We start from the raw sequence: 25,814 nt of genomic DNA on the forward strand, positions 1-25,814 counted from the left end.
GAGAAGTTACAGTTTTTCACCTTCTCCCCTCAACTGCAATTATGAAGAACCTTATAAAATCAAACAGCAAACAGATGAGTGGCTTGGCCTTAATACAATTTAAGCATGTCCAATCTGTAATGAATTCAAAAACTAAGGAGTCATTTTATGAAACAAATAGGCAGAGGCTGCATAACCTCACAGGGTCCTCTGGCCTTTAGAGAAGCCATATTCAACAAGCAGTTCTCTTTGCCCACCAATGTTTTAGTCAAACCCTTTAAAAATATTTCTTGTTAACACAATCTGGCTAGAGAAGGGGCCAAACAATGCATACCAAAGAAGAAATTCTAAACTGGCCTTGGGGTATACAATTTGGGATAACTTCATTAACTCAGAAGCTGAAAAGACCCACCTGCTCCAGAGGATTTGGTCTACTACAAGGGCAACCAATCCTCTTCAGCATTTACTACTACATACTATCTAGCACTGCAGACGGTGATCGCAGTAATGACATTAAAGGATACTTGCTCTTTGGGAGGAAAGCTATGACAAACCTAGATAGTGTATTAAAAAACAGAGACATCACTTTGCCAACAAACGTCCACATAAGCAAAGCTATTTAGTCATGTACAGATGTGAGAACTGGGCCAGAAAGAAGGCTGAACACCAAAGAATTGATGCTTTGGAACTGTGGTGCCAGAGAAGACTCTTGAGAGTCCTTTGGACTGCAAGGACATCAAACCAGCCAATACTAAAGGAAATCAACTCTGGATATTCATTGGAAGGACTGATGCTGACACTCTAATACTTTGGCCACCTGATGCAAAGAGCCAACTCATTGGAAAAGATTCTGATGTTGAGAAAGATTGAAAGAAAAAGGAGAAAGGGATGGCAGAGGATATGATGGTTAAATAGCCATCACCAACTCAATAGACATGAATCTGAACAAACTCTGGGAGCTAATGAAGGACAAGGACGCCTGGCATGCTACAGTCCATGAGTTTACAAAGAGTCGGACACGACTTAGCGACTGAACAACAGCTACCATCTAGTAGTATGAAATTCAGTATTCTCTGGAAACTTTCAATGAGAGACATCTAGACCTCTCTGTAACTACACAAGAGATACTGAGGTATACGTATGCTTTCATTTCCTTCAAGTGTGGTCTTAAGTAGAGAAATCTGGTAACTGTTTACATTGGATCCATGTTCCCTACCTAAAACCACCTGCAAAAAATAAATTCTCCTTTCCAAAGTTCTTAAAAATAAGCCAATTTCTATGGTAATGGTAAGGTTCTAACTAAACTAAATGGGACAAAGGATGAGCAGCAAGTTCTCGGTTTTAAGTGTTCATTCCAAAATTCATGACGCAAGGAAAAAGTAAAACCACACAGGCAGACAAAACAGGTCAAAGTTAAAATGTCTGTCTTAACACAATTTCCTGGCTCCTGATGATTTGGCAGAATTTAAAAGATTAAAATGCAATAACACCTATTTTACCCAATAAAACTGCGTAAAAACATACATAAGCATTTAAGGTAAGAACCTCATGCCACAAGCAAAACTTTCAAGATGGTAGCTAGAATGGTAGAAATATCTAAGTTACACATAGAAAGATGAATTCTAAGGTACATACACAAAGATAATTTGCTCAAAATTTATATAGAGTAAAATGAAGCCCATGAATTGCTTTAAGGTATCTCCTTTTATAAGCTAGAATATAAATTTCTCTGAAGATCTTTTCTAGGGAGAAAAATAATCTTACTCTAAAAATGTCCAGATCATGTATTATCAACCATTAATTAAAATTTTAAATCCAAACACCTTTTCTCATCTCTATCATTAGTGTAAAGCCTTATCCTATATATAGCAGTCACCAGAGAAGACCTGAATAAATAACTCTGGTTTACCCCAGGAAAGAATATTTAGAATAAAACCTCTTTTGAAACCAGTTATGAAAAATGTTTAACACTGGTTGTAATGGTCATTATTAAAAAAAAAAAAAACAACTTACATTCTCACCTTGTATAACTTTCAACTTTACATACTATTTGCACTGAAATGAGACAGTATATTGCACTCAAGATGTGTATTTTTTTTAAGTCATGATAAATACTTCTATGCATTTCATTCCACTTCTGTCCTCATGATCTTAAACTATGTTTAAAATAAAACTATAAACTATGTTTAAAATAAAACTATAAACTATGTTTAAAATAAAACTATGTAAAAACTCACCAAGTCAGTAGGAAGACTCTAATTTGTCTTGTCTAACAGGAAATCTCTGTGGGAAATAGAGATGATGAATCAGACTTAAGATTCTGAATCTCATACAAGTCTTTACTTAGGCTATTCTGAAAAGAGAAAATTTTACAAAAGCAAGTAATACATTAGCTAGGATTTACTAGTCAAAATTACCATTCTTGTATCTCATCACTAGTTCTGAGTGCTCTAGTTTCTAGTCATCTCTCAAAAAGGTTATACTTAGAAATTAAAGTCAGAAAAATTCAAGTTAATTCTTCTAATGAACTGGCCTATGAATACAGCAATAATGAAATAAGTGACTTGCCCCATGTCAACATTTATAAGAGGAGAGCAATCATTTTTGCCAGCAACTGCACAAAATGCTTAAAGAATTACTATCAAGTTTTTATGTAACATACCCTTTATAAAAAGTGCTCTGTGGGTCAATTACACCAAAGCAAGATGCATTTAAACAAAGCTATGTATCCTATGGTTTTAATAAACAGCTGCCACACTGAGGTTGCTGTTGAAGACTGGTGAGATATCTTAGCTAACCACTACCACCCTAAATAATCTACCATATCCTACAAAGTCATTCAAAACAAAAATAGGGATAAAAATGGTTGCTAGGCTTCTAGGAACATAAGCTAGGCAGAAAATTCTGGTGCTATCTTCCTTTTTATGAGAAAAGGAAATACTGCCTACATTATGGGTGATTCCTAAAAAACAGAATCTTTTCCTGAAAATGTAAATGTTATCTTTAACTGCTACCCTGGTACAAATAAGCTCCTCTTATTTTGGTTAACCAAGTCTAGTTACTATCAGCAGTGGATTTGAGCCCTCACCAAAAACTATACTAAACTACTGAATCTACAAGAGGACAAGTCGTGATCAGAAGATTTAAAATAGCAAGAGTCAGGTCAAATTTATCTAGCAGATATTTACTGAACACCAACTGTGTTTAATGTTTTGGTTTCTCAGTTAATTAGAATGCACACTTTTAGGCCCAGTAGACAGGCAAAATTTGAGTCTGACAATAGTGATAAGGACTAGAAGGAACAGGAACACTTTCACCCTGTTCTGTGGGTAGAAAGACAAATCAGTACAACCATTTTGGAAATCAGTTTATTCTTGCGCCACCTGGGAAGCCCCTAACTAAAGATCCAACAATTCCACCCCCAAATATGGCCTGGAGAAAGTCCTGCACATGTCCATCAGCACATATATATGAGAACATTTACAGCAGCAATGTTACTAACAAAAATATCAACAGAACAGATACGCAAATTGTGATATATTAATGACAGGAATATATATACATGGCAATTAAATTACAGTTCTATGTAACAACACAGATGAACTTTACAAACATATAGTTGGGTTATGAAAGAAGACATAAAAGATGACATGTAGTATTATTCCATTTAATTACATAAAGTTCAAAAACAGACAAAACTAAGTTATATTGTTCTGCAATGAATCCTACGTGGTGAAATCACAAAGAATCATCTACTACCACAAATGTCAGGTCAGTGACACCTCTGAGCAGTGGTAGGGACTATGATCTAGAAGGGGTTATGATCTAGAACACAGCAAGCTTCTTCTGGGTGCTAGCAATGGTATTTATAGGTATAAACGGTGGTTATACAAGGCATTAACATAAAATAGAGTATATACGGTATGTATATATCTCCTCCAATGTCTAAGGGTGAATACAGTGTCTTCCACAGAATATATCCTTGACTTTTTTTGCAAGACAATTCAGGATAAGAACTCAGTAATAAAGCAGGGCCACCCAGGAATGAATATCTATAGACAGGCTTTCCTATTACACTTCCTTTCTCTGAATTTAAATGTAATACTTAAGATCTGTATTTCTGGGAAATTTTCAGTACTGACACAAATGTTTAAATCTTTGTGGCTCACGAGGAGCCACTAGTTAATACCCAAATTATAAGAAAAAACAAAAACTTCTGAACATAAGTATTTTTTGCCATTACCTTTTTAGTTGAATCATGGATGAAACCTCCAATGATTTCCATCTCTCTCTGAGTAAAAGCCAAAGTCCTTAAAATACCTGAAAAGGCCCTGTACAATCTGGACCTCATTACCTCTCTCGCCTAATCTCCATTTATGTTCTCTGGAGCTCTCTGTGTTCCAGCCACATTGCTCTTCACTGCTGCTGTTTCTCAGACAGAATACGCTCGTTCCTGCCTTAGGGCTTTGGACTTGCCCTTTATCCTACCTGGATAACTCCTTCCCCAGATATTCTCTTGGCACACAACCTCACCATTGTGGGGCTTTCCCTAATAATCACCAGCTCTGTGAGGCCTTCCCTGACACCTTTAAACATGTCATCCCCAGCCCCTACAGCCACAGTCTTATTTTTCCTTCATTTTTTTTCTACAGCACATAAAGTCATCTACCATACTTTACCTGAGATGTAAGAAGGCAGATGTCTGTTCTGTTGCTATACCCAGACAGTGTCTGGCACATGGAAAATCAGAAATAAATACTTATTTAATAAATGATTGAATTAATCTGCTCTTTAGATTTCTATCCTTGAAAGATGAGACGGTAAGTTATACATTTGAAAAAAAGGTTTCCCCTCTCTATAAATCAAATTTGATTAACAAAGTTTTACTAAAAAGATTCCGATTTCTGTTCTTATCACTACTGACTTATAGGTAAATAAAAAGTCAATATGAACTAAATTGTATCTTCCCCTAAAACAAATGTGCATGGCATGTTTTAATGATGACAATGCTGGGAAAGCCCAGAGCGACAAGAGCTCTCCTGTACTGCTGGTGCAGAACTAAGTTGCCGCAGCCACTAAGGGCTACTCAACCAGATGTGGCAGAAAGACTGAGGGATTGCTTCCTTTAGTTATACTTTCTATTATTTTAAAGTTTTTTTTTAGTGAGCATATTTTCATAAAATCAAGGAAAAAGATGTTTTAAATAAGAATTATGCGAACAAAATATAATTCAAGAAGAAGATTCTTTATATCATATTTTGATGCTTACAGAAACAGTAAAGTCTTCTATTATGGATCCAGATGAAACATCCCAAGACGGTAACTACGGTTCAAAGAAAAAATTATTTTTGACTTAGGAACTGAAACTTTTTATAGCAGAGTTTCTAGAGTGGAAGGAAAAACAAAACTTCATGGTGCTGGTGTTCCACATAAGAACATATTTTTATTCTAAAGGAAGATTTAAAATAGAAGCATTTCTCTGCAGCATAAAACATAGGACTAATGTGATAAAGAGCAGGTAAGAACTCCATTCAAACTTGGTGATTACAAGATAAGGAAAGTATAATTCACTGAAGAAAACTGCCTACTGGGTGATCAGACAGATACTTCTGAACATACATAGGTTATACTTTCCGTGGAACACTTCACCTACAATAAAGTCAGAACAAGCCCAGATCCAAAGGTTACTTTCCAACCACAATAACTTGTGACTTCAACTATTTCTTAAGGACATAAACAAATCTGGAAGAAAATACACAGGCACCTGATATTCTAGTTATATTTATTACTAACGTTTCCATTTTAAGGTCTTATCAACTGCTTTTAAACATACTTAGCACATAAATTCTTAAAGACATATATTGTGTCTTAAAGACAAAGTTGATATATTCAAGAAAGGAAGTCCTACTAAAACACTTCAGCAGGCGGTAGGGGTCGGGGGGGGTGTATTATTAGAGAAGAGAACCAGTTTTCCTTTATAACACTTTAGCATTCCAAGTGCTCAAAGCTCTGAATGGGAACCCAGCTTTTAAAAGGGGGTAAAAAACATGCAACATAAAAATTAAAAATACACCCAACCTCACAATAATGACTAAAGTATAGTGGATTATGGAGAAGGAACTGGCAACCCACTCCAGTATCCTTGCCTGGGAAATTCCACGGACAGAGTCCTGCGGGCTACAGGCCATTCGGACACGACTGAGCATGCACGCACCCACACAGTAGATTAAAGATTCCAGAAAAAGATACAAGTAAGACACTGGTCACTGAATCATATGATCCCTAAACAAAATTTACCTGTAATAGTTCTAAGGTAAAGGCTGACACTTTTAAAATGTTTACTTTGGCTAAGAATGCTACAAAAAACTCTTTTGTAAGTATCAGCTACATTTGGATCATGCTGAATTTATAAGACAATACAAGAATTGCATGAACTGGATTGGAGATCACTCACTACTAGTCCTACATTTAATGGGTGAAACGTATTTTACTAGTCCTACATTTAATGCGTGAGACATATTCTAGAAGTTAAACAGTAATAAAACATATAATGGAGAAAGGGAAAAGGTGAGTAGTCACTGACGTATACGAAAATCAGCTACTGGATATGAAACAATAAAAATGCAAAACATTAATGTAAAGGTTGCCATATTTATCCGAGTCCAGAGAGAAGCCATAGGAAAAGAACATTTCAGAGCCTCTGGTCTTAGTAAAAGAAAACTGGCAAAATGGGAGAATTAAAATAAGACATTTTGGACAAAACTCAAACCAAAAAAGCAATAACAAGGAAGGAGGAGGAAAAAACTGTATGAGGTGGTTGTTCAATGAAGTTTTGTCTGTAATGGCAAAAAGAAAAATGGAAACGATTTAAATATCCATCATGGAGATTTGGGGATTTGGTAAACTGAAATATTCATACAGAAGGGTAAAAAGCAAAAACGAGGTACCTAGATCTATGTGGATCCTGAAAAAAATAGAATAAATGAAAAAAGTGACTGTGATAGAATTTACACATTCACACACACACCCTGTACTGGATGGACACGAAATTCATGGTCAGAGATTAGAGATTGTCTCTTGGGAGTGATGTAGGAAAAAGAAACTGAGAAAGTCAATCAGGAGGACTTCAACTGAAGGTGTCACAATCTCTCTACTTCTTGTTACGCTTTTTTTCCCTGTCCCCTCAAAAACAATAAATTCAGAGGGAACAGTAGGTTAGAAAAGCTTAAAAAAAAAAAATCAACATCAGAGCAATATATTAAATACACAATAACATAGTCTGAACCAAACCAAAAAAGCCAATGAATTCAGTCCAGATCTTCTCAATAATAAAAAAACTTAGCTCTTGGTTAAATACTGCCCCCAGTTAATGGGAACATAGCACTAGTGTTACTTAAGCAGAGGGAGTAAAGGGACTGACTTTATACTTCAGAAAGAATAACATACAGTAACCCAGGACATGCTCAGTCAGTTCTCACGTTTCCACAGAGCACCTTCTCCTTCCTCTTCATCATCTACCTCTAACCTCCTGAAAACCTGTCCTCCATCTTTCCCTTTTATTCACTCTCCTCTAAGACCAACCCCTTCTTCAATCACCTCAAAGAATAGTACCTGAACTCAAAGACAGATTTTTAAAAAGAAAACTTGAGCCTTTTGGAAAATGATTTAAATGCTTTTTATTGAGCACGCCTTCAAATCTGTTTTTCCTCCCTCTTGCTTTACGTTTTCCATTCCCCAACCTGCTTTTCCCCCAGCTTTTCTCCTGCTGACCAACAGCTGCTTTCAGCTGCCAGCAAGCCTCTGGCAGGTGTACACTTCTCCTTTCTTAAGAAAACGATACTCCAAGTAAACCAAACAAAAGCCCACTCCATAGCCCAAAGAGCAAATACAGGGGGAAAATTTTAAGTAAAAAATACTAACCACATTCTGCTGCCTTTCATTTTCATTATGGCAAGGAATAAAATTCTAACTACCAAATAAGAGAGCAAAACCAAACTTTCATTATATCATCCTCATCGCATTAATCTGCGGTTCTCTTTCACAAGTCATTTTGGTTAAGAATGACAAGGCCACATACAATAGGTTTATAGAGCTGAGTACTACAGTTTAATGGAAATCATAACCTCAAGATTCACAGTCAAGATACAGCCTGAACCCTCCCACCACTACCTTCCTCGTCTTTTTTGTGGGGGAGGGGTATGCTAATCTTCTCTGTATCGCTGCATTGTTCAAATTTTAGTATTTGTGCTGCCAAAGCAAGCACTTTTTTGTCGTCTTTAAAAGGACTTCTAAGGTCCTTTTGTGGTAAGTGCTTTAAGCTATATAACCATTCCCTTACAAGCAGCAGTCAGTGCTTCACTGTCTTCAAAGTACTTTCACATTCATGATTTTCTTTGGGATTTTTTTAACAGAACTGTGAGGCATGCAGGGCAAGTATTTTATAAATAAGGAAACAAACAAACAAAGACAATACAAATCAGGAAACAGAAGTTAAGAGGTTACAATCTATCATGGTTCAGTTCAGTTCAATCGCTCAGTCGTGTTTGACTCTTTGCGACCCCATGGACTGCAGCATGCCAGGCCTCCCTGTCCATCACCAACTCCTGGAGTCCACCCAAATCCATGTCCATCGAGTCGATGATGCCATCCAACCATCTCATCCTCTGTCATCTCCTTCTCCTCCTGCCCTCAATCTTTCCTAGCATCAGGGTCTTTTCCAGTGAGTCAGCTCTTCACATCAGGTGGCCAAAGAACTGGAGTTTCAGCTTCAACATCAGTCCTTCCAATGAACACCCAGGACTGATCTCCTCTAGGATGGACTAGCTGGATCTACCTGCAGACCAAGGGACTCTCAAGAGTCTTCTCAACATCACAGTTCAAAAGCATCAATTCTTCGGCGCTCAGCTTTCTTTATAATCCAACTCTCACATCCATACATGACTACTGGAAAAACCATAGCCTTGACTAGACGGACCTTTGTTGGCAAAGTAATGTCTCTGCTTTTGAATATGCTGTCTAGGCTGGTCATAACTTTTCTTCTAAGGAGTAAGCGTCTTTCAATTTCATGGCTGCAATCACCATCTGCAGTGATTTTGGAGCCCCCAAAAATAAAGTCAGCCACTGTTTCCCCATCTATCTGCCATGAAGTGATGGGACCAGATGCCATGATCTTAGTTTTCTGAACGTTGAGCTTTAAGCCAACTTTTTCACTCTCCTCTTTCACTTTCATCAAGAGGCTCTTTAGCTCTTCACTTTCTGCCATAAGGGTGGTGTCATCTGCATATCTGAGGTTATTGATATTTCTCCCAGAAATCTTGATTCCAGCTTGTGCTTCCTCCAGCCCAGCATTTCTCATGATGTACTCTGCATATAAGTTAAATAAGCAAGGTGACATTATACAGCCTAGACATACTCCTTTTCCTATTTGGAACCAGTCTGTTGTTCCATGTCCAGTTCTAACTGTTGCTTCCTGACCTGCATACAGGTTTCTCAAGAGGCAAGTCAGGTGGTCTGGTATGCACATCTCTTGAAGAATTTTCCACAGTTTATTGTGATCCACACAGTCAAAGGCTTTGGCATAGTCAATAAAGCAGAAATAGATGTTTTTCTGGAACTCTCTTGCTTTTTTGATGATCCAGCAGATGTTGGCAATTTGATCCCTGGTTCCTCTGCCTTTTCTAAAACCAGCTTGAACATCCTGAAGTTCACAGTTCATGTATTGCTGAAGCCTGGCTTGGAGAATTTTAAGAATTAGTTTACTAGCGTGTGAGATGAGTGCAATTGTGCGGTAGTTTGAGCATTCTTTGGGATTGGAATGAAAACTGACCTTTTCCAGTCCTGTGGCCGCTGCTGAGTTTTCCATATTTGCTGGCACATTGAATGCAGCACTTTCACAGCATCATCTTTCAGGATTTGAAATAGCTATCATGGTTACGTGACTATTAAGAAAGTGGACTGAGTTCAGAACTCGAAGTCTTTCAGCTTCTAATCCAATACTTTAATTCCTGTGACCAGATGATTCTTAGATCAAGGATTATTCAACATGGAAGAATTGGATAAACACTCCAATAGAAGATACCTAACTATATATCCTAACTTTCAATTCTGATTTCATTTTCAAGCAGTAACTCTGTTGAAAATTATGCTCTTTTCTTCTAACAAATTCTGAGCACCATTATTAATGACACCTGGGCAAACCGTTGATAGGCTCAGGCCTACTTTCAAGACTAGAACCTGGGAAAAAAATCCTATGTCCTAATACTTTTAAAATAACTTTCTATATTTTAGCACCTAATCATCGTTAATTTTTTTTAATGAAATCACTACTGTTCTAATATGTCAGAGTTTTCTGAGTTTACCAAAAACAAACAAACACTGTCTTTTCCAGAGGAGATCTCTCTCTCCTTTGCCAGAAGCTTACAGAATTAAAAAGCACAATTTCTAACATTCCTTAATTATATTCATTTGAGAAGTCTAACATGACTAAAATACTAAATGGCATCATCTTCTATCCGGTTGCTCAAGCCAAAACCCATGTCTTTCCATATCCCATCTATCAACAAGTCTTGTCAGCTGTACTGCTTCCCTAATGTATTCCACATTAATCCATTTCAAAGTTCATCCACTTTTGTGCAGTTTTGTCTCACCGGAACCAGTATTATCTGGTTTCTAATTGATCTTCCAGCTTTTTCTGTGGGACAATCTATTCGCCACAGAGCAGCCACAATGAACTTTCAAAAAGTAAACCAGTGTTAACAATCCACCTTGTAATGCAGGGGACATAGGTTCGATCCCTGGTTGGGGAACTAAGATCTCGCATGCTGTGGAGCAGCTAAGCTCATGCGCTACAACTAAAGAGTCCTTCCACAGCAAAGAAAATCCTGAATGATCCAACAAGGATCCCACATGCCGCAGCTAAGACCTGACACAGCCAAATAAATAAATACATATATTTTTTAAAGCAAATCAAATCATGTCACACTTCCATTTATCCACACTTAAAATAAAATTCTGTCTCATTTACCTGACCCTGAGTTCAGTTCAGTTCAATCACTCAGTCATGTCTGACTCTTTGCGACCCCATGGACCGCAGCACGCCAGGCCTCCCTGTCCATCACCAACTCCCGGAGTTTATTCAAACTCATGTCCATTGAGTCAGTGATGCCATTCAACCATCTCATCCTCCATCATCCCCTTCTCCTCCTGCCTTCAATCTTTCCCAGCAGCAGGGTCTTTTCCAATGAGTCGGTTCTTCACATCAGGCGGCCAAAGTATTGGAGTTTCAGCTTGAGCATCAGTCCTTCTAATGAATATTCAGGACTGATTTCCTTTAGCATGGACTGGCTGGATCTCTTTGCAGTCCAAGGGACTCTGAAGAGTCTTCTCCAACATCACAGTTCAAAAGCATCAATTCTTCGGTGCTCAGCTTTCTTTATAGTCCAACTCTCACATCTATACATGACTACTGGAAAAACCACAGCTTTGACTAGACAGACCTTTGTTGGCAAAGTAACATCTCTCCTTTTTAATATGCTGTCTAGGTTGGTCACAGCTTTTCTTCCAAGGAGCAAACATCTTTTAATTTCATGGCTGCAGTCACCATCTGCAGTGATTTTGGAGCCCTATACAATCCTAATAGAAACTGGCCCATTATGCCAAATTCATCACCTACCCCTTACTCCAAACACACTGGCCTTCTTTCTATAAATAAGCCAAGCCTGTTTTCCATCTCAAGACCTTAGCACTATTTTCCCTCAGCTTGGAAGACACTTCTAGATATTCATATTGCTTGCTTGTTATTTACATTTAGCTCAACAGTCATCTCTTTTTTAAAAAGGTGTTCAGTGACCACAATCAAAGTAACAGCCCCATCCTTATTTGTCCATGGATTTGTTTTCTGGAATTAATTCTCTACACTGTCTACAGTTTATATAGCCTGATCATCTTCTGAATGTACTTATAATACTGACATTCTGGTCCTGCAAATCTGAAACCAGAACCTAAACAGTGGGAGCTCTGGGAATATAACACCCAGTTCAAAGTCAGAAGCAGTCCCCTTGTCTTTCTCTTGTTCATGTCCAAAAGAAACAATTAAACCTTCTTTTTCTTCTGGCTGTAAAAATGTTTAACAAAACCATCCTTGATCTTTGAAAATCATCTTACTGCATCCACTTAGGCTTCTCTTGGAGAAGGCAATGGCACCCCACTCCAGTACGCTTGCCTGGAAAATCCCACGGACAGAGGAGCCTGGTAGGCTGCAGTCCATGGGGTCGCTAGGAGTCGGACATGACTGAGAGACTTCACTTTCACTTTTCACTTTCATGCATTGGAGAAGGAAATGGCAACCCACTCCAGTGTTCTTGCCTGGAGAATCCCAGGGACGGGGGAGCCTGGTGGGCTGCAGTCTATGGGGTCGCACAGAGTCGGACACGATTGAAGTGACTTAGCAGCAGCAGCAGCAGGCTTCTCTTTGGAGAAGGCCAGTCCTCTTGCCTGGAAAATCCCATGGACAGAGGAGCCTAGGAGGCTGCAGTCCATGGGGTCCCGAAGAGTTGGACACGACTGAGCGACTTCACTTTCACTTTTCACTTCCTGCATTGGAGAAGGAAATGGCAACCCACTCCAGTGTTCTTGCCTGGAGAATCCCAGGGACGGCAGAGCCTGGTGGGCTGCCATCTATGGGGTTGCACAGAGTTGGACACGACTGAAGCGACTTAGCAACAGCAGCAGCAGGCTTCTTTTTTTAAAAATTATAATATCAAGCCTGGATTCTATCTTGCCTAAAATAAATTACAAGTTTTTCTGACCACTAAGAAGGCTTCATAGTACACAGTTTATTTTCTACCCGCTAAGGAAAACAGCTGATTATAACGGGACTGACAGGGAGCTGAGATCTGTTTTTCCTGAGATGAGAAATTGGCTTACAAGTAATAAAAGAAAAGGTACACATAAAAGCATTTTTGGAGATGTAGAAATAAATAATAACAAAAACTGTAACAAATCCCTTTTGGGTGATACTAAAAAACCAAGAAAAGTTGTAATACTACTTGATTCAAGGGAGTCTGAATACTCTTTGCTATCAGCTTGAATACTCATGCACCCAGAGAATCCTGTATTGTACCTGGCACATAGAAGGTGCTTCATAGACATCTGCTGAATAAAGGAATTAGGGAAAATATTCTAGAGACAGAAAAGGATGTAATTAATATCCAGTAAAATGACTGTTTTCCAGTCATACCTAATTCAACTGTTTAAGTCAACTGTCAGGTCAGTCTGACCAATTCCACAGGTCAGTCTGCGCTTACAACACAATTCAAGTGGCTACAACCCACTTCACCATTCTTGCCTAGGGAATCCCATGGAGAGAAGAGCCTGGTGGGACACGACTTAGTGACAAAACAAATAATCATTGCTTGGACCCTAAAGTCAATCAACCATAAAAAATATTCATTGACTGCAGTTTGGATGTCCAGTCTCAAGCTAAACCACCAGTCTCAGCACTATCAATTTCTTTGCTTGGTTTGAATTAAGAGAAAATTAAAAGACTCAACTTATAGTTAAAAGACGGAGAAGGCAATGACACCCCACTCCAGTACTCTTGCCTGGGAAATCCCATGGACGGAGGAGCCTGGTGGGCTTCCATCCATGGGGTCGCACAGAGTCAGACACAACTGATGCGACTTAGCATCAGTAGGCTGCAGTCCATGGGGTCGCTAAGAGTCAGACACGACTGAGCGACTTCACTTTCACTTTTCACTTTCATGCATTGGAGAAGGAAATGGCAACCCACTCCAGTGTTCTTGCCTGGGATATCCCATGGACGGAGGAGCCTGGTGGGCTTCCATCTACGGGGTCGCACAGAGTCGGACATGACTGATGCGACTTAGCAGCAGCATAGTTAAAAGAAGAACTCATATTTTAAAGAACTGAGAATTCTTCTTCAATATATGAAATTCCTCCATTAAACAATTTCCCTATCATCTTTTTCAGTATACTTGATCTTTAAACAGCAAGCCACTTAGAAGACACAAAAAGTATTTCTCCATCTATTCACTCCTGAAAATTAGGTGGAACAAAAACCCAGTAAAATCGTTTTAAAAATCTAGATAGTCAGCTAGTACTCAAATAAAAAAGAGAAGGTTTGAACTCATTTCAAATATTAAAAACTTACAGAACTCATAAATAAACTCTCTTTTAAGGATAAGTTACAAATGTAGGTAAGAGTTAACACTACTACTTTACCTTTATTGCCAGAGGTAGTTACATTAAGATCTGTCTTACAAAGGTCAACATTTTACTGTGTCTTTCAAAATCAATTCTTCACAATGAGAAATGGACATCAGTTAAATAAACTGTCAGAATAAGAACAGAACACATCAATATATTCATAAGCTCTTGAAGTCCTTGAGATCTGAATTCTAGCGTAGGCGTTGCTGACACTTTCCTAAATCTAAGTTTTTTTATATTTAAATTGAGGGCAACTATCCAAGGTTCTCTAAGGTCCCTGCCAGAGTTAAAGTTCTATGACCCTTTGGAAAAACTTAAAATTACATCTGCCTCTCTTCATATATGCTTTTTAAAAACTAAAAGCAACACGTATTCAGTATAAATAATTTGAAAGTTATAGGAAGCTAAAATTGAACAGTAAAAGTTACCTTCCGGACACCCAAATCCTCTTCCTAAGCCTAAAGACACCAATGTTTTCTTTTGGATCCTGAGAAACAAGTAAAAAACACACAAAACCAAGAAAGAAAGCATGTGCCAGCAAACACACACACACACTCTTTCTCCTTCTCCTTCTCTCCTTGGAAGCACACATGTACCTTAATCTTTCCAAAGGTTGCAAAGAATTCCACCGCACCCTGATGTGTGGTTTCTGGGTTTTTGCTACTGCAATGTAGCACACAGGTGTATCTGAATATAAATGCAAGCAACCTCAAGTCTAAGCATTGTTTCTTTTGAGAGATAATGCCAAATTGCTCAACGAAATATTGTACCAGTATATACCCCCCACATGACTGACTGCTCAATTCTCCCACATCTTTGAGTACAAGGAAGCACAAAGAGTAGGTGAGCAACTGGTGCTGCAGATCTATGAAGCACAAGGAGACCCAAGTTCTATCTTAGATCAAAAGTGGATTTAACAGCAAGTATGGTTAAATTCCACCACATATGATCTAGCTACTTTCACCCAAAGATTGTTATCGGTACACTGAGAATCAATTTAGTTCCTTATTTTGCACTGGCAAAGAATCCCTATTAACTCAGTTGTTTATCCCTCAATTAAATGGGATAGTACATGATCTCAGAGTTGATAAAAGTGTTAACAGAACACACAGAAATAACTCTTAGTGTATTTTTTAACTGTTTTTTTTTTTTAATTATTAAATAATTGGTACAATGTCTGGCATGGAGTAGATACTCAATAAAGTATCTGTTAATTAAGTTAATGAGTGTCATTCACTTTGAAATTATCATCTTAGTTCACTAAGAAGTATTTACAAAGTACCATGTAAACATCCAATTTTCTGTTGATGGGCAGGGCTGTGTTCCCTATTGTTTGACCTGAGACCAACCTATGGTGGAGGTAATGAAGAAAAATGGCGACCTCCTTCAAAAGGTCCCGAGCACACACTGCCGCACTCAGTGCCCCTGACCCTGCAGCAGGCCGCTGCCGACCCACGCCTCCGCCAGAGACGCCTGCACACTCACAGGAAAGTCTGGGTCAGTCTCTTGTGGGGTCACTGCTCCTTTCTCCTGGGTCCTGGTGCACACAAGGTTTTGTTTGTGCCCTCCAAGAGTCTGTTTCTCCAGTCCTGTATAAGTTCTGTAATCAAATCCCACTGCCTCCAAAGTCAAATTTCCTGGGGATTCTCAGTCCCTTTGCCAGATCCCCAGGTTGGGAAATCTGTTTTGTGATCAAGACCATCCGCAAGAAAAAGAAATGCAAAAAGGCAAAATGGTCATTTGAGGAGGCCTTCACAAATAGCTGAGAAAAGAAGAGAAGCTAAAGGCAAAGGAGAAAAGGAAAGATATAGCCATTTGAATGCAGAGTTCCAGAGAATAGCAAGGAGAGAGAAGAAAGCCTTCCTCAGTGATCAGTGCAAAGAAATAGAGGAAAATAATACAACATGAAAGACTAGAGATCTCTTCAACAAAATTAGAGATACCAAGGGAACATTTTATGCAAAGATGAGCACAATAAAGGACAGAAATGGTATGGACCTAACAGAAGCAGAAGATATTAAGAAGAGGTGGCAAGAATACACAAAAGAACTATACAAAAAAGATCTTCATGACCCAGATAACTACAATGGTGTGATCACTCACCTAGAGTCAGACATCCTGGAGTCCAAAATCAAGTGGGCCTTAGGAAGCATCACTACGAACAAAACTAGTGGAAGTGACGGAATTCCAGCTGAGCTATTTTAAATCCTAAAGCATGATGCTGTGAAAGTGCTGCACTCAATATGCCAGAAAATTTGGAAAACTCAGCAGTGGTCACAGGACTAGAAAAGGTCAGTTTTCATTCCAATCCCAAAGAAAGGCAATGCCAAAGAATGCTCAAACTACTGCACAATTGCACTCTTCTCACACGCTAGCAAAGTAATGCTCAAAATTCTCCAAGTCAGGCTTCAACAGTATGTGAATCGTGAACTTCCAGATGTTCAAGCTGGTTTTAGAAAAGGCAGAGGAACCAGTTATCAAATTGCCAACATCTGCTGGATCACTGAAAAAGCAAGCAAGTTTCAGAAAAACATCTACTTCTGCTTTATTGACTACACCAAAGCCTTTGACCATGTTGGTCACAACAAACTGTGGAACATTCCTTCAAGAAATGGGAATACCAGACCACCTTACCTGCCTCCTAAGAAATCTGTATGCAGGGCAAGAAGGAACAGTTAGAACTGGCCATGGAACAACAGACTGGTTTCAAATAGGGAAAGGACTATGTCAAGGCTGTATATTGTCACCCTGCTTATTTAACTTATAGAGTACATCATGAGAAATGCCGGGCTGGATGAAGAACAAACTAGAATCAAGATTGTCTGGAGAAATATCAATAACCTCAGATATGCAGATGACACTACCCTTATGGCAGAAAGCGAAGAAGAACTAAAGAAACTCTTGATGAAAGTGAAAGAGGAGAGTGAAAAAGTTGGCTTAACGCTCAACATTTAAAAAACTAAGATCAAGGCATCCGGTCCCATCACTTCATGACATATAGATGGGGAAACAATGGAAACAACAGACTTTATTTTCCTGGGCTCCAAATCACTGCAGATGGTGACTGCAGCCATGAAATTAAAAAGCAGAGACTTGACTTTACCAACAAAGGTCCGTTTAGTCAAGGCTATGGTTTTTCCACCAGTCATGTATAAATGTGAGAGTTGAACTATAGAGAAGGCTGAGTGCAGAAGAAATGATCCTTTTGAACTGTGGTATTGGAGAAGACTCTTGAGGGTCCCTTGGACTGCAAGGAGATCAGACCAGTCAATCCTAAAGGAAATCAGTCCTAAATGTTCATTGGAAGGAATGATGCTGAAGCTGAAGCTCCAATACTTTGGCCACCTGATGAGAAGAACTGACTAATTGGAAAAGACCCTGATGCTAAGGAAGACTGAAGGCAGGAAAAGGGGATGACAGAGGATGAGATGGTTGGATGGTATCACCAATTCAATGGACATGAGTTTGAGCAAGTTCTGGGAGTGGGTAATAGACAGGGAAGCCTGGCATGCTGCAGTCCATGGGGTTGCAAAGAGGCTGGTACAACTGAGAAACTGAACTGAACTGATGTAAACATCAGGGAACTCCAGGGGGAACACATGAGTTTCTAAAAACAGATATATATAAAAGTTTACTTTTCTATAATGTGCTATTTTAAATACTTATTACATCTGCAGTTGTAGTATGCTATCCCATAGGGGGAGGAACAACTTGGGTCTTTCGCTGAAATGTGGAAAAAAAATTTTTTTAATTTTAGAACCAGGAAAATGAGGTATATCTAATGCAGTATGTCTGTTTTCAACAGAAGCTCCCTCTAATTTTATAAGAAAAGTGGGAAAACAATTTAGGAACACCCACTATGAGATTACTCCTAACAAATTTTTTCCTTTCCTCACCCAAGTAAATCAACCACACCCAATATTAAATCTCTTAAGAAAACTGCCACCAGTTTCTTCTTTTATCAGGGGATCTCTAAAATATAAAAAAGCATCACAGTTTTAAGCATCAACAGAAAGCACTCAAATCAAAGCCAACCTTACATACACCTACACGTAAAACTCACCAAACACAGCAAGTCCCACACTAGGGCCAGAAGCATCTTTCAAAATGAGAGAAGTCTTCTCAGCGCTTGCTCTGACTACACCACAAATTATCGGGGCCCAACTCCAGACTCTGGGTTCAGAGCAGATAATCTAGGTATCCAACAAGGCATCAACTGGGAAAGGAAGGAGCAGTTGAACTAAATGGGACATGAAGTCAAATATAAGGGCTACTTGGCAAGGATCCTGCCCATGATATTATCAAAAAAATCACGTGGGAAGTCCCCAAATTCCATCACTAACAACGACAATCAAAAAAAGAAAAAACCCTTACCTTTAGGCCCTTTAAGATTGGCTGCAACTGAAAAAAAATTAGTCTTCCAGGTGCTAGCAAAGTCTACCTATTGGAGTTCAATGTCCCATTTAACAGAATGAACTCCACGAATTAGTAGATACAAATTTTAGGTTTAACAGTTTTCAAATAAAAATGATAAACCACAGAAAAAACAAATATTACAATCACATAATCAAAGAGGCAGGTCTCAGGTGGAGATGAAATTACACCCTTCAATACAGTCTACTGTTTCCAAGACACTTAAGAATCTGTTTCTTGGACTTGAGATTGGTATTAAGTGGCAATGGATCAAGAAGAGAAAAATGACTACTTGAAACTAAACCAAAAATCAAACCCAAAGACACTCAATTTACCACTGAGCTTGCACATACTATCGAGAACAAACTAAAGCAATCATTAGTTGGGTTGCTATGTTAAATGGCAAACTACTGTGATGTAAAAGAAAATGGCTCAAAATTGGCTGTAGACAATCTGACAACCAAAGTGCATATTTATTGGTTACTGTCCATACTTGCCAGATAAGTTTATCCAATCAGATAATGTAATGCAAACTACTTCCAAAAGTAAGTAGTAATTTATTTCTTTCCCCCACTGTATAAGTTTTTAACGAGCATGTACTTCCTACAAGGCAACATTGTCAAGGCACAGTCCAATGGAGAAAGGGAGGTGTCTGAGTTTTCCATTGCTGCACAACAAGTTATTAAAAATTGAAACTACACGTTCAGTGTCTTTAGGACTTCCACATAATTTATAATCAACCCAATTACTCCTATAAATATCTCATGTCTATAAACTTTGACTTTCCCAACTGACATTACTTTAGCTAATTCAAACTATTTTTATGAGAGGGGCGTGGCAAAGAGTCAGGATCCACAGGGTCACAGTCGGACACAACTTAGTGACTAAACAACAACAAATCCTCATTCTTTATTCTAGAATGAAATTATAACCTTATTTCAATTCCTACCACACATACCTGAAAGGAGAGGAAAATATTCAAAAAGAAATTTAAAAAAATACTATAGATATCTATAGTGAAAAATCATTCACAATTTTTTGGTGGGGAAAATGGCTGGGTAAGTACAATCTGTAGACTCTTTAGAGCCTTTCTTGCCTTTTGTATTCAAGGAGCAATAAACAATGTAGGAGAAGGATGGGTACATTTAAATATACTCATTTTCATATTTGTCAGCTAGGTCAAAGAATTGGTGAGAAAGATTAGAGACATCTGTTAATATGAGATTCTGGCATTACGAAAAGTTCTCAACAGATTCCATTAAAAGGACACAAGAGAAAAGTATCCACAGAACTCTGGAATAAACTCTGGATGCACTTACTTATTTAGCAATTTTTAATGCAATAAAATGTACCTTTCTGTGTACAAAATTTTTGACAAAATTGACATGTAACCACAACCACAATCAAAAAACAAGTTTTTGTGTGCATTTTAACATAACCACAAATAAGAGTTACTAAAGCACTTACTTAAGCAGACAAAAAAGGACCTAAAAATTTAACAAGGATTTACTGAAAACAGAATAATGGCCCGTCTTTTTTTTTTGCCCCTGACTTCTAGACAATCAAAATCATTACAATCACCCCCATTTCATTAATTTCTATGGCTTTATAGTTACCACAGACTCTCCTGCCTAGCTCTTCTGCAATCCAAACCAACTTCCTGCCATAAGACATCACATGGCTATCTGGTTGGCATCTCAAACTAAGGAAATCCAAAATAGAGGTCCATCCTTCCTCAAAGACTGTCTTCCAGTGATCCTACCATTCATCTAAGTACTCAAGCTATAAACATTAGACTAGCTTCAGCTTCCTACTCTCCCTCACTTACCCACGTCCCCCTCAATTTAGTTAATCATCATGTCTTATCAATTTTACCTCAGATATACATCCCAAACTTGTCTGTTTCTCTTGATCTTCAGGAACAACCACCAGTTTAATTAATTCAGAACATTAGTATACTGCAATACTACCTTAATTGTAAGATTTTCTTATTTCATTCCTGCTGAGTAAGCTGTTTTGACCATACCATCTCTGCATTAAGGTTTCCTCTACCTAGAATGCCTTTCTTTCTTCTTTGGAGAAGAAAACAGCTACTCTATAATCTTTCCAAGTAGAATTAAATGCTTCCTTCCTATTCACTCTCAAAGTGTAGCTCTCTTGCTATTATATGTCTTTCCCACTAGACTGAGTGTCCCAGGAGGGCACTTAACTGTGCTATATTCACCTTAGTAAGCCAAGTATCTAGGCAGTGCCCAGCTAATAGTAGGTGCTCAGTAAATGTTGAAAAAGGAATGAGTGAATAGATCATGATCCAGATAGAATAGCTTCAAGGATTTTTACTTCTCTTTGCTAAGTTTCATGCTTGCCAAGTGAGCTTTTGCTTAGAACAACATAGTAGTTACTAGTGATCTCAGGCAGGTTACTAAAAAAAAGCCTCTCTATACCTCAGGGGCGGCGGTCGAGAGGAGCTACCCCGCATCCAAGGTAAGGGGCGGCGGCTGTGCTTTGCTGGAGCAGCAGTGAAGAGAGACCCCACATCCAAGGTAAGTGAAACCCAAGTAAGACGGTAGGCACTGAGAGAGGGGATCAGAGGGAAAACAGACTAAAACTACAATCACAGACAACTAGCCAATCTGATCACATGGACCACAGCCTTGTCTAACTCAATGAAACTAAGCCATGCCATATGGGGCCACCTAAGACGGACTGGTCATGGTGGACAGGTCTGACAGAATGTGGTCCACTGGAGAAGGGAATGGCAAACCACTTCAGTATTCTTGCCTTGAGAATCCCATGAACAGTATGAAAAGGCAAAAAGACAGGATACTGAAACAGGAACTCCCCAGGTCTGTAGGTGCCCAATATGCTACTGGAGATCAGTGTAGAAATAACTCCAGAAAGAATGAAGGGATGGAGCCAAAGCAAAAACACCACCCAGTTGTGAATGGGACTGGTGATAGAAGGAAGGTTTGATGCTGTAAAAAGCAGTATTTCATAGGAACCTGGAATGTTAGGTCCATGAATCAAGGCAAATTGGAAGTGGTCAAACAGGAGATGACAAGAGTGAACATCAACATTCTAGTAATCAGTGAACTAAGATGAACTGGAATGGGTGAATTTAACTCAGATGACTATTATATCTACTACTGTGGGCAAGAATCCCTTAGAAGAAATGGAGTAGCCATCATAGTCAATAAGAGAGTCAGAATTGCAGTACTTGGAAGCAATCGCAAAAATGACAGAATGATCTTTGTTCATTTCCAAAAATGATCTTTGTTCGTTTCCAAGGCAAACCATTCAATATCACGGTAATCCAAGTCTATGCCCAGACCAGTAACGCTGAAGAAGCTGAAGTTGAACAGTTCTATGAAGACCTACAAGACCTTCTAGAACTAACACCCAAAAAAGATGTCCTTTTCATTATAGGGGACTGGAATGCAAAAGTAGGAAGTCAAGAAACACCTGGAGTAACAGGCAAATTTGGCCTTGAAATACGGAATGAAGCAGGGCAAAGGCTAATCGAGTTCTGCCAAGAGAACGCACTGGTCTTGGCAAACACCCTCTTCCAACAACACAAGAGAAGACTCTACACATGGACATCACCAGATGGTTGACACCAAAATCAGACTGATTATATTCTTTGCAGCCAAAGATGGAGAAGCTCTATACAGTCAGCAAAAACAAGACCAGGAGCTGACTGTGGCTTGGTTCATGAACTCCTTATTGCCAAATTCAGACTGAAATGGAAGAAAGTGGAAAAAACCAATAGACCATTCAGGTATGACCTAAATCAAATCCCTTATGACTACACAGTGGAAGTGAGAAATAGATTTAAGGGACTAGATCTGATAGACAGAGTGCCTGATGAACTATGGATGGAGGTTCATGACACTGTACAGGAGACAGGAATCAAGACCATCCCCAAGAAAAAGAAATGCAAAAAAGCAAAATGGCTGTCTGAGGAGGTCTTACAAATAGCTGTGAAAAGAAGGGAAGTGAAAAGCAAAGGAGAAAAGGAAAGATATACCCATTTGAATGCAGAGTTCCAAAGAATAGCAAGGAGAGATAAGAAAGCCTTCCTCAGTGATCAATGCAAAGAAATAGAGGAAAACAACAGAATGGGAAAGACTAGAGATCTCTTCAAGAAAATGAGAGATACCAAGGGAACATTTCATGCAAAGATGGGCTCAATAAAGGAAAGAAATGGTATGGACCTAACAGATGCAGAAGATATTAAGAAGAGGTGGCAAGAATACACAGAACTGTAGAAAAAAGATCTTCACGACCCAGATAATCACGATGGTGTGATCACTCACCTAGAGCCAGACACCCTGGAATGTGAAGTCTAGTGGGCCTTAGGAAGCATCACTACGAACAAAGCTAGTGGAGGTGATGGAATTCCAGTTGAGCTATTTCAAATCCTGAAAGATGATGCTGTGAAAGTGCTGCACTCAATATGCCAGAAAATTTGCAAAACTCAGCAGTGGCCACAGGACTAGAAAAGGTCAGTTTTCATTCCAATCCCAAAGAAAGGCAATGCCAAAGAATGCTCAAACTACCGCACAATTGCACTCATCTCACACGCTAGTAAAGTAATGCTCAAAATTCTCCAAGCCAGGCTTCAGCAATACGTGAACCGTGAACTTCCAGATGTTCAAGCTGGTTTTAGAAAAGGCAGAGGAACCAGAGATCAAATTGCCAACATCCACTGGATCATGGAAAAAGCAAGAGTTCCAGATAAACATCTATTTCTGCTTTATTGACTATGCCAAAGCCTTTGACTGTGTGGATCACAATAAATTGTGGAAAATTCTGAAAGAGACTGGCATACCAGACCACCTGACCTGCCTCTTGATAAACTTGTATGCAGGTCAGGAAGCAACAGTTGGAACTGGACATGGAACAACAGACTGGTTCCAAAAAGGAAAAAGAGTACGTCAAGGCTGTATATTGTCATCCTGCTTATTTAACTTATATGCAGAGTACATCACGAGAAACGCTGGGCTGGATGAAGCACAAGCTGGAATCAAGACTGCTGGGAGAAATAGCAATAATCTCAGATATGTAGATGACACCACCCTTATGGCAGAAAGTGAAGAAGAACTAGAGAGCCTCTTGATGCAAGTGAAAGAGGAGAGTGAAAAAGTTGGCTTAAAGCTCAACATTCAGAAAACTAAGATCATGGCATCCGGTCCCATCACTTCATGGCAGATAGACGGGGAACAGCGGAAACAGTGGCAGACTTTATTTTTGGGGGGCTCCAAAATCACTGCAGATGGTAACTGTAGGGATGAAATTGAAAGACGCTTACTCCTTGGAAGGAAAGTTATGACCAACCTAGACAGCATACTAAAAAGCAGAGACATTACTTTGCCAACAAAGGTCCATCTAGTCAAGGGTATGGTTTTTCCAGTAGTCATGTGTGGATGTGAGAGTTGGACTGTGAAGAAAGCTGAGCACCAAAGAATTGATGCTTTTGAACTATGGTGTTGGAGAAGACTCTTGAGAGTCCCTTGGACTTCGAGGAGATCCAACCAGTCCATCCTAAAGGAGATCAGTCCTGGGTGTCCATTGGAAGGACTGATGCTGAAGCTGAAACTCCAATACTTTGGCCACCTGATGTGAAGAGCTGACTCACTGGAAAAGACCCTGATGCTGGGAAAGACTAAGGGCAGGAGGAGAAGGGGATGACGGTGGATGTGATGGTTGGATGGCATCATCGACTCGATGGACATGAGTTTGGGTGGACTCCGGGAGTTGGTGATGGACAGGGAGGCCTGCCATGCTGCGGTTCATGGGGTCGCAAAGAATCAGACACGACTGAGAGACTGAACTGAACTGAATACCTCAGACTCCTCACCTGTAAAATGCAGATGAATACCTCCCTCATAAGGTTACTGTGAAAATTAAGTGAGCTAAATAAATACAAGTAAAACAGGCTTCCTCAATGGCTCAACAGTAAAGAATCCACCTGTAAAGCAGACGACTTGGATTTGATCCCTGGGTTGGGAAGATCCCCTGGATAAAGAAATGGCAACCCTCTCCAGTATTGTCTGGGAAATCCCATGGACAGAGGAACCCAACGGGCTACATACAGTTCATGGGGTCGCAAAAGAATCGGACACAACTTAGCAACTAAACAACAGCAACTAAACGAGTAAAATGCTTAGAACAAAGTTGACACATACTAAGCGCTCAGTAAACGTTAGCTATTATTATTATTTTTAAAAATACTGTGACACTAGGAAGGGAAAGGACTGAGCAGACATACGTTTTCTAGGTGATGGAAAGGACTTCCCCTCAATGTACCCAAATAAAACCTTCACCATGTACCTTAATAAAATGGCATTCTGGGGCCTTCCCAGGTGGTCCAGAAGTTAAGAATCTGCCTGCAAGTGCAGGGGACATAGGTTCAATTCCTGATTTGGGAAGATTCCACATGCTGTAGGGCAAATAAGACCATGTACCTCAATACTGAAGCCTAGAGCCTAGAGCCCGTGATCTGCAACAAAGCAGCCACTGCAGTGAGAAACCTGCACACCACAACTAGAAAGTAACCCTTCAGTTCAGTTCAGTTGCTCAGTCGTGACCGACTCTTTGCGATCCCATGGACTGCAGCACACCAGACTTCCCTGTCCATCACCAACTCCTGGAGTTTACTCAAATTCATGTCCATTGAGTCAGTGATGGCATTGAACCATCTTATCATCTGTCATCCCTTTCTCCCACCTTCAATCTTTCCCAGCATCAGGGTCTTTTCAAATGAGTCAGCTCTTTGCATCAAGTGGCCAAAGGATTGGAGTTTCAGCTTCAACATCAGTCCTTCCAATGAACACTCAGGACAGATCTCCTTTAGGATGGACTAACTGCATCTCCTTGCAGTCCAAGGGGCTCTCAAGAGTCTTCTCCAACACCACAGTTCAAAAGTATCAATTCTTTGGTGCTCAGCTTTCTTTATAGTCCAACTCTCACATCCACACATGACTACTGGAAAAACCATAGCTTTGACTAGATGGACCTTTGTTGGCAAAGTAATGTCTCTGCTTTTTAGTATGCTGTCTAGGTTGGTCATAGCTTTTCTTCCAAGTAGCAAGTGTCTTTTAATTTCATGGCTGCAGTCACCATCTGCAGTGATTTTGGAGGGCAAGAAAATAAAGTCTGACACTGTTTCCCCATCTATTTGCCATGAAGTGATG

General features: G+C 39.4%; 1 protein-coding gene across 4 annotated transcripts in view; it reads right to left on the reverse strand.

Annotated features, from left to right (window-relative positions):
• The window catches only part of SPOP (speckle type BTB/POZ protein), an 83,127-nt gene that overhangs the window by 34,815 nt on the left and 22,498 nt on the right, over positions 1-25,814 (reverse strand). For 2 of the 4 annotated variants that reach the window (XM_055576158.1, XM_055576161.1), the window contains exon 2: positions 2,217-2,262. The exons of 1 other annotated variant lie outside the window; for it this stretch is intronic. The gene's annotated coding sequence lies outside the window, so the exon portion shown is untranslated. Of the gene's footprint in view, positions 1-2,216; positions 2,263-5,248; positions 5,303-25,814 lie in introns of all 4 variants that reach the window. One more of the 4 variants, XM_055576159.1, reaches the window with a different exon arrangement.

Source organism: Bubalus kerabau, chromosome 4 (assembly GCF_029407905.1).
Source record: "Bubalus kerabau isolate K-KA32 ecotype Philippines breed swamp buffalo chromosome 4, PCC_UOA_SB_1v2, whole genome shotgun sequence".
NCBI lineage: Eukaryota > Metazoa > Chordata > Mammalia > Artiodactyla > Bovidae > Bubalus > Bubalus kerabau.